A 9354-nucleotide genomic window follows, 5' to 3' on the forward strand; every position below is an offset into this window, starting at 1 on the left:
GACATGTGTTATTGAAACATTATGCCTGATATTGTTAAACATATATAGCAACTACAAGGTTTAATAAACTGTATGTATGTATATACTGCAGCTCCAGTTCACTCTGATCCAACTGTTATTTACATTTGGAAATGTCATCCTTTTATCTATGAGCGGTGGAAGTAACAAATATTAATTGATAAAAAATTGAGGCGATAATAAATGCATGTAAATTGAACAACAGATCTGTAAAACTGGATGTGAATTGATAAATTATCAAGTGATTTGATTAATTTAAAACGTGATACGATGAAAAAAGAGCCGTGTTTTATCATTTTCACCATCTTACATTCATCATTCACAACACTAAATTGTCAATTTTTCAATTCACATGCAGTTTCATCACCTCCATTCCTCATGTTTATCATCATAATATAATATCTTTATTTATATATTATTTATCAAAACAAATTATCAAGTGCTTCACATAGCAAGAAAGAACACACAGAACATACATTATAGCAACACATAAAAACAGCAATACAAGTAGAGTAAGTAGATGAAATCAGGGAAAAGCGGTGCGATAAAAGTATGTTTTAAGCTTTAATTTAAAAGAAGCCTCTGACTCAGCCGAACGTATCATGGTTTGTAAGTCGGGAAAAGTTAATACCGGCTGGGGTCCTATAAGATACTTCAAAGTTAAAATATCAGGTTGCATTTTATACATCTTGTTCATTAATTTTCAGCACATTACTCCAGAAGAAGAAGATTACACTTAGTCCCCCTTTGTAGCATTTATAAGCAGTAAATAAACATTTAATAAGCGGTTTATAACACTCTGTAATGTAGATGTAAGTACATATAAGTGTTTATTAATGTATAACTATAACTCCTCCAGTGGACATCTAAACTGAAGGCTGCTGTATAAACAGACAATAAATGACAATATAATGAAAACACTTGAAATGTCTTTACAACTACATTAAAGTGTGTTATAACCTGTTTATTTAATGTTTATAAATGCTAAGTAGTACATGTACTTTTGCTGTGTGACACCTAAAAGAAAAATATCCACATGATAAGTTCATTTAAATGCTTCTTTTGATTTATTGTTAATTTCATCACAGTGCAAATACATTCACATTTAAGGCACGTGAGCCTCGTCAGTGCAAACACAAGGCACACGGGATCGGAGCGTTTCGTTTCATCATGTTACCTGGTGAAACTTCCAGCTCACAATTACAAAACACGCATCGAAAAATATCACAGCCCTTTTTATTCCATCGTCCTTTTTAATTAAAAAGGCTCAATAACATAAATGTCATCATTAATACTCCGTGTAAAATATCAAACAGCAGGATTAAAAATTAAAACAAAGTTGTGTGTGAGGCACAAAAGACTTCAACTTCTTTCATTAGAAGTTCTGCAGAGATAAAAGTTCAACAATATTTAAGAGCTGAACTCTAAATAAGTTCAGCTTAAAGAGACAGTTTGACATTTTGGGAAATATGAAGCTGCAGCTGGTTAAACGCTTAACATAAAGACTGGAAACAGCTCGCCTGGTTCTGTCTAAATGTTATAAAATCCACTTTGCAGAACCTCTAAAGCTCACTGATAAACACTTTATATCATGTTTGTTTAATTCACACAAAAATTGACATGTCAAAACATCAAATTGTAGTTTTATGGTTGTCTATGTCAAACTATTCTTGCCAAGAAACCGTTCCAAACATACCGTTAACCTCCGTTAAATTGCAAATTATCATTTTTACACTTCAGTTTTTGTTTTGAATTAAACAAACGAGACATAACGAGGTGATTAGTGAGCTTTAGAGATGCAGATAGGTGGATTTTGATATCTTTAAACAGCTGTTTTCACACTATTTTCTGTGCTAAGCTTTATACTGAACGGACAGACGTGACTTTCTGATGGCGGGTCCGTACAAAAACGTGTAAAAATACAAGTAATATTTATATAACTACAAGGATTATTTCTTATTTCCCAACCAAGAAATTGTTTGGCACAAAACCCCTCCAGTAAAACGCAGAAGTGGCCAGCTGTTTCCCCGTTTCCAGTCTTTATGCTAAGCTAAGCTAAGCTTGAGTGATATCGATCTTCTCAGCTAACTCTCTGCAAGAAAGCAAATAAGTGTATTTTCCCAAAATGTCGAACTCTTCCTTTAGAGATGATTGGATTAACAACAGCTAGTAAACCTTTGGTTGTGCATCATTTAAGAACAAAAAAAGTTGAGATGACATTTTGAACCCCGAACAGTCAGTAAAGAACAGAAGTTTATAGTGCAGTTTATATGCAGAGATCTGCACAATATGAACTGGGTGAGGAGTTTATCTCAAATATAAAAGAATAAAAAAAACCCTAAGAACATTTTCACAGCAGATATTTTGACTCGTCGTCGTAAGAAAACTACAGTAAACATTAAAGGAGAAGTTTGACAGTTTGGGAGATTCTGGTGGAGGGTCCGTACGAAAACGTGTATATCTCAAAACTTCAATTAATAGCCCGGCTCTTATTTGCTTCAATCGGTGAACTCAACCGGCGTCTATAGGTATATTTCCCGGTGAAGAAGTCTCCTGGCGGCGAGGAGTGAAGCAGAGGGACCGTGACAAACTAGCGTATTTCCCAAAACGTCAAACGTGTCCTTTAACGACGGCTCCGTTCTATTCAAGTGTCCCAGTAAACCATGACAGAGTGACAGTGAGCCAGCATGCACAATACCAGGACCCTGAAACTGAAGCAGCTGAATAGAATCCAGCCATCATTTAACTTTTCCTGTTGAGACGAGTCAAAACGGGAAACAGGGTTATAAAAAAAGGTCGATCCAACCGTCACGCTTGTGGTAAAAGTTGACCAAACAAGTCGGATAAACCAACCCCATCTCGTAGAAATGGCAGCTTCCTGGCGTGCGTCGCTTCTTGGTTACTTGGTGTCGCGGCAGCTGTCGCCCTGACAGGACTGGAGCTTTATAAGCCGCTGGTTCATCGCCTGCAGGACGGCCGGATCCACCTTCTTCACGATGTTCTCCAGCTGGTGGGGGTCTGACGTCAGGTTGTACACTTCCACAAACGACTGGGGACACAAAGAAGAAGAAGAAGATGAGACGCTGAGTTTCGTCACATCTGTTAAAGGACTCAGATTACATGTACTGTATGTCGTCATGCTGTACCTCGCTGTCTGCAAACTCGCAGTATTGCAGGTTGTCTTTGCCGTCGAGGGTCCGGACGCAGGCGTAGGTGTTGTTGTAGGCGTCTTCGCACACGCAGTCTGGGAAACATTGCTGAAGAACAAAAGAATTATTCTCATTAAAAAAATATTTTTATGGGATACACGGTTGGCAAAATGAATACGGGTTAACTACATCTTTTTCTGTATATTCTTTATTAATTTATTTATTTTATGTTTTATTTATTTTGTTTATTTAATGATTTAATGTCATTTATTTATTTGTAACCCTTTAAAAAAAACGAGTAATTGATATGCAATATATATATATACAAATAACAAAATATAACAGAATCATTTTTCATTTACTTTAACAGTTATCTTTTAATTTATTTCTGTATATATTCAATTCAATTCAATTTATTTTTATATAGCGTCAAATCAGAAAGGACTATAGGATATATGTATTTATTTTTTGCATTCAAATTACTCTATTTTTTTCTGTACATTTTAATATATTTTTTTCTATATAATGTAATTTATTTATTTTTTTGCATTTAAATTATTCTAATTTGTCTGTAAATTCTTAATTTATGTAATTTATTTATAATGTCATTTATTTATTTTTTGCATTTAAATTACTCTAATTTGTCTGTAAATTCTTAATTGATGTAATTTATTTATTTGTATATAATTTAATTTATTTAAATTTTATCCCTTTACTTTTCTTTATTCTTTTCCCTATTGCCTGTGCTATTCCTTGAAAGGCCAAGCTGTCAATCAACTAGCTTTGGGCGGGCCTTTCCTGCACAGGTTGAGTAGTCAATTCCTGCTCACATATACTCTATTTTAAATAAAAAATAATAAGTAATTTACATGCAAAAAATACATATATTTATATATATATATATATATATATTTTTATTAAAACTGCATGATGGCCTTAAAGGCCATCATGCAGTTTGACGACAACATTGCTGCCAATCACAGGAACAGGATTAACAGGTTTATCTAAAAGTTTCCTCATGAACTGTTTTGGAGGATTTCAGTCTGAAGGTCACACCCTGTTTGATGTTTTTTTTAATAGGTTTAAAGGGTAGAGTTTGTCCTGCTGTCATGTAATAGTAGACATTCAAATTCCCATTGATATTCCATTTCTGTTTGATAAATGACTTGAACAATGAACCGAAAGTCTTGTTGCTGATTGGTTTTCTGTTGATCAATAGTTATATTTATTTATTTATATATATATAAATTATGAGTACTTAATGCAGAAAAATGTCCCCTGTGTGAAATATTATTACATATTATATTATTATTATTATGAATGTAGCATGTTACTGTTGTTGGTAGAACAGTACATTATTTCCCTCTGAAATGTAGTGACGTAGAAGTTTAAAGTACCATAAATGTAAGTGCTCAAGTAAAGTACAAGTACCTAAAACGTTACTTATAATACTTGAGTAAATGTTACTTTCCACCGCTGCACATAAATATATTTAAGTACCTGTCTACCTTTTTATTATAAGTTATTTAACAACAGTAATGATACTAAATTCACTTTAAGTACCAAAGACTCAAAGGAATACTCCCTCATGATATCACATATATAGAAACTAGTGGAGGTGGAAGTACTCAGATTGTTTACTTGGATAAAGGTTCCTCCTATAGGATAATAAGTACCTCCTGTAGGATAAGTAAGTAGGATAATGGGGATAATCTATTCTGTGGCGCCTTAAATGATGTGAAACCATCTCGAGTGTCTTTCAATGGTAAACTGGATTTAGGGATCAAGGTGAAGTGACTGATAACGACCTGAGGAGGATGATCCGACCTGTGAAGAGGCTCATAACAGTCATCATCACCATCACCTGGATGGACCGAGGAGAGGAGAGGAGAGGAGAGGAGAGGAGAGGAGAGGAGAGGAGAGGAGAGAATTAGAATTATTATAGAAATTAAAGAAATAAAGCATCTATCTTTATATATAGAATTTTAAATTCCGTGGGAGAATACAAACATAAATTTAGTGTAATAATTATTCATGTTTACTTCTAATTTTAAGGATTTCTGTTTTGAAAACGTAGAACTAAATTACTGAAATCATGTCCATGCATCTGTCCATGGAAAGACATAATGGTTGAAATTTCAAACCACAGAGTAATTTATATTTAAAGGTCCCGTATTGTAAAATAGTGAGATTTTCATGGCTTTTATATTATAAAGCAGGTTTAAGTGTAATATAAATCAGAATCAGAATCAGAATCAGAATCAGAATGGTGTTTATTGCCAGGTGTAAGGGGTATACACGAGGAATTTTCTTTGGCTTTGTTGGTGCGAGGCAAACAGTATAATAACAAAGAATAGATAAACGTTAGAATAAAATAAGAATAAAAAATGTACAATTTACAAAATAAGCTATAAAATAAACATGGTATAAACAGATAGTGCAAATATTGTCGGTGTGCAAACAAAACAATCAGGTATCAGAGGGAGAGAGAGGGAGAGAGAGGGATACTGTAGGGGGTGGTATTGAGAGTGTATGAGAGAGGGGGAGAGTCAGTGTCGGGGCCGTAGTGTGTGTGTGAGGGGAAGACAGTCACAGGGGGGCGGATGGGCTGTTGGAGAGCCCCACTGCCATGGGGAAAAAACTGTTTTTGTGGCGTGAGGTTTTGGTCCTGATGGACCTTAACCTCCTGCCAGATGGTAAAGTCTGAAAGAGATGGTGTCCAGGATGGGAGGTGTCGGCCACAATCTTCCCTGCCCTCCTTATGGTCCTGGAGGTGTACAGCTCCTGGAGGGAGGGAAGGTTGCAGCCAATCGCCCTCTCTGCAGCACGGATGACCCGCTGCAGCCTGGCCTTGTCCTTGGCGGTGGCAGCGGCAAACCAGACGGTGATGGAGGAGGTGAGGATGGACTCGATGATGGCCGAGTAGAAGTGCACCATCATGGTCTGTGGCAGGTTGAATTTCTTCAACTGCCTCAGGAAGTACATCCTCTGCTGGGCCTTGCTGGTGAGGGAGCTGATGTTCAGCTCCCACTTGAGGTCCTGGGCGATGGTCGTGCCCAGGAAACGGAACGACTCCACCGTGTTAACTGGGGAGCCGCGCAGGATGAGGGGGGGGAGCGGGGCTGAGTTCCTTCTGAAGTCCACTGCCATCTCCACTGTCTTCAGAGCATTCAGCTCCATGTGGTTCTGGCTGCACCAGGATGCCAGATGGTCAACCTCCCATCTGTAGGCAGACTCGTCACCCTCGGAGATGAGGCCGATGAGGGTGGTGTCGTCTGCAAACTTAAGGAGCCTGACAGATTGGTGTCTGGAGGTGCAGCCGTTGGTGTACAGGGAGAAGAGCAGTGGGGAGAGAACGCAGCCTTGGGGGGCACCGGTGCTGATGGTCTGGGTGTCGGAGACTTGCTTCCCCAGCCTTACGTGCTGACTCCTGTCTGTTAGAAAGTCTGTGATCCACCTGCAGGTGGAGTCAGGCACGCTCAGCAGGGAAAGCTTGTCCTGTAGCAGAGCTGGGCTGATGGTGTTGAATGCGGAGCTGAAGTCCACAAACAGGATCCTGGCATAGGAGCCAGGGGAGTCCAGGTGCTGGAGGATGTAGTGGAGGGCTAAATTTACTGCGTCGTCTACAGACCTGTTGGCTCTGTAGGCGAACTGCAGTGGGTCCAGCAGGGGGTTGGTGATAGTCTTTAGGTGGTGGAGCACAAGGCGTTCAAAGGTCTTCATTATAACGGAGGTCAGGGCGACGGGTCTGTAGTCCTGAAGACCTGTGATCCTTGGCTTCTTGGGGACCGGGATGATGGTGGAGGCTTTGAATACTGTGAAAGTATTGACAGAGAAATACACACACCATGTATTCAGAAACTGTGTCTTTGAAACAAGCCGTCAGGATTTCTGTCCATTTGTGATGTCACAAATATACAATATATATATAGATCATAGATATAAAACTGTTTTTATCTAGACCATTTCACAGTTTTAAACATAAATATTCTAAAATGTTTATTTTCTTGTGGCAAGTGTATATGAATGACATCAGCTGACAGGAAGTAAACATATACGCAAGCTGTTGCCCAGCAACGCAATTCCATTGCAATTCTGTTGAAATGCACTAAAACGGAGCGTTTCAGACAGAGGGTGAATACAGGCATATTCAGGCAGACAGTATGAGGAAAATAAAGTGTTTTATGAAGATTAAAGCATGGAAACATGTTCTAGTAGAAACATAAAATACAAGTATGAACCTGAAAATGAGCACGATATGGGACCTTTAAGTTAAAAGGGAAGAAGATGAACTTATGTAATAAATAGACATGAATGTGTATTGGACTTTTGGCACCACCAAGATTTGTTTAGTTTGTATTTGATGGACCTAGAAGAACTCTTTTCAGGCCATAGATGTGTGCGTGCTCACCGGGTGGATGTGGATGAAGAGGCCGTGCTCGTCTTCGGTTGGATTGAGACCCTGAACGAAGTCCAGCAGCACCGGGTCGGCGTTAAAGAAGTGAGGATGAGAGATGAAGACCGGAGAGTCTGGAGAATTGAAAAAGAAATAGAATAATTAGTTCACTCACAACGTTTCTCCAGATCTCAGGTGTCTAAACCAGAAGAAGTTGTAAACAAATTTCTGCTGCATAAAATGACGTTTTTTAGTAAATGTAATCTTTGCTTTTGAATTACTGGATCATTCAACATCTCCAGGCCTCTGAAAAGCAGGGAAGTGACGATTACAAAGTTTTGGGCCGATACCGATGTTTAAAATAACAATTTTATTTTGTTTTTGCTGTTATTTAGGTGTTATTTTTGCATTATTGAAACTACAAAATTGTGTCTTTTTTTTTTTTAAAGACTTCAAATCTTAAATGTCGGTCAAGACTGATATTTGTTATTTTTGTTAGGATTGCCTCTGTGTTTTGGATTTACCCTTAAAAACATTCAAGGAACAAAGATCGTCACATAAGTGGAACACATGTACAGTAAACGACACAGTTGTTGGATTTTACAGATATCCAAGGACAGCTTTATGGATACGTGTTTATTTAGCCTTTCATTGTCCAGACAATAGTTTTTAAGATTAACAATAATAAAAACACTGATTACTTTCCCATCCGTTTCAATGGGCACTGAAGGTGTGGAGGCTCGGGGTGGGAGACTAAATTCATCACGTTATATATGTAATGTTATTGTGATTATATATATTATGTTAGAAAATGACCAGATGGGAGTCGCTGGTTTTGGCCAATATCATGAATTGAATAGCTCAGAGTCGAGGTTCCTCTGTGGTGGAAACGATATAGGACCTTACAACGAGGCGAGCCGTCCTCATGGACGATTATATCTCTGATCATGTTAAACCCATTTTTAGTGTCTCGACCCGGTTCTGGATCCGTGAAGAAGTGGTTGAGCGGGGTCAACGGTCGTCTGCTATAGCAACCAAGAAGCCTTTACTGTAAAATACATGCATTGTTGTGTTTAATAAAAATGTAGAATAGAGAGGGTGTAATATTTCATATTGAAACACTGAAAGACCCTCAGAGGACTTTATATCATCGGCCATGTTGAGCAGGTCGACTTTCAGCACCTCCTTTATTCCAATTGTTTAACAAAATAGTTTTATTGTTATTTGTTTTTATTCATCTTTTTCTTTCCTTATATTTTATTTGCTGTATAATTTATATTATTTTATACTGTAAAAAATATTTGCAGAATTTTATTTTGTAACAAATAAAATCTGAACATGTTTATGAATCTACTGTATTGAACTTTTATATATAGATAATGAAAAAATAAATAAAAAAAAACTTTTAGAAACCTCCATTTTGCAGTTTTTCAGTCTGGAGAAGTCATGTGACCACAGTGCAGTGTGACATCACATTCTGAAACGTGACATCACATCACATTCCGAAACATGACATCACATTCTGAAACGTGACATCACATTCTGAAACGTGACATCACATCAGAATGTGGCTTAGTGACATCACATTAAACAGAATGTGGCTTAGTGACATCATAAAGTCACTAGAATGTTGTGTGTGCACCAGTAGAAGCTCCCGCAGTCTAACAACTCAGTTATAGTCGAACCTTCACCAGAGAAGCATCTCTCAGTGATAACAGAGCGTGTGATCAGAGCGACAGTTAGTCAATCTACTACATACCTGCTATAGCTACTTCAATACAGCATTACTAC

At 37.7% G+C, this 9354-nt stretch overlaps 1 long non-coding RNA gene across 1 annotated transcript; it reads right to left on the bottom strand.

Moving 5' to 3' along the window:
- Positions 1 to 1066: 1066 nt before the first annotated feature.
- On the bottom strand, positions 1067 to 4041 carry LOC141757432 (uncharacterized). The gene is made up of 2 exons (XR_012591648.1): positions 3165 to 4041; positions 1067 to 3067 (listed from the first exon to the last, which is right to left on the bottom strand). It is a non-coding gene; the product is annotated as an uncharacterized LOC141757432 (long non-coding RNA).
- Between the last annotated feature and the right edge of the window lie 5313 nt (positions 4042 to 9354).

This window comes from Sebastes fasciatus, chromosome 19, assembly GCF_043250625.1.
Source record: "Sebastes fasciatus isolate fSebFas1 chromosome 19, fSebFas1.pri, whole genome shotgun sequence".
NCBI lineage: Eukaryota > Metazoa > Chordata > Actinopteri > Perciformes > Sebastidae > Sebastes > Sebastes fasciatus.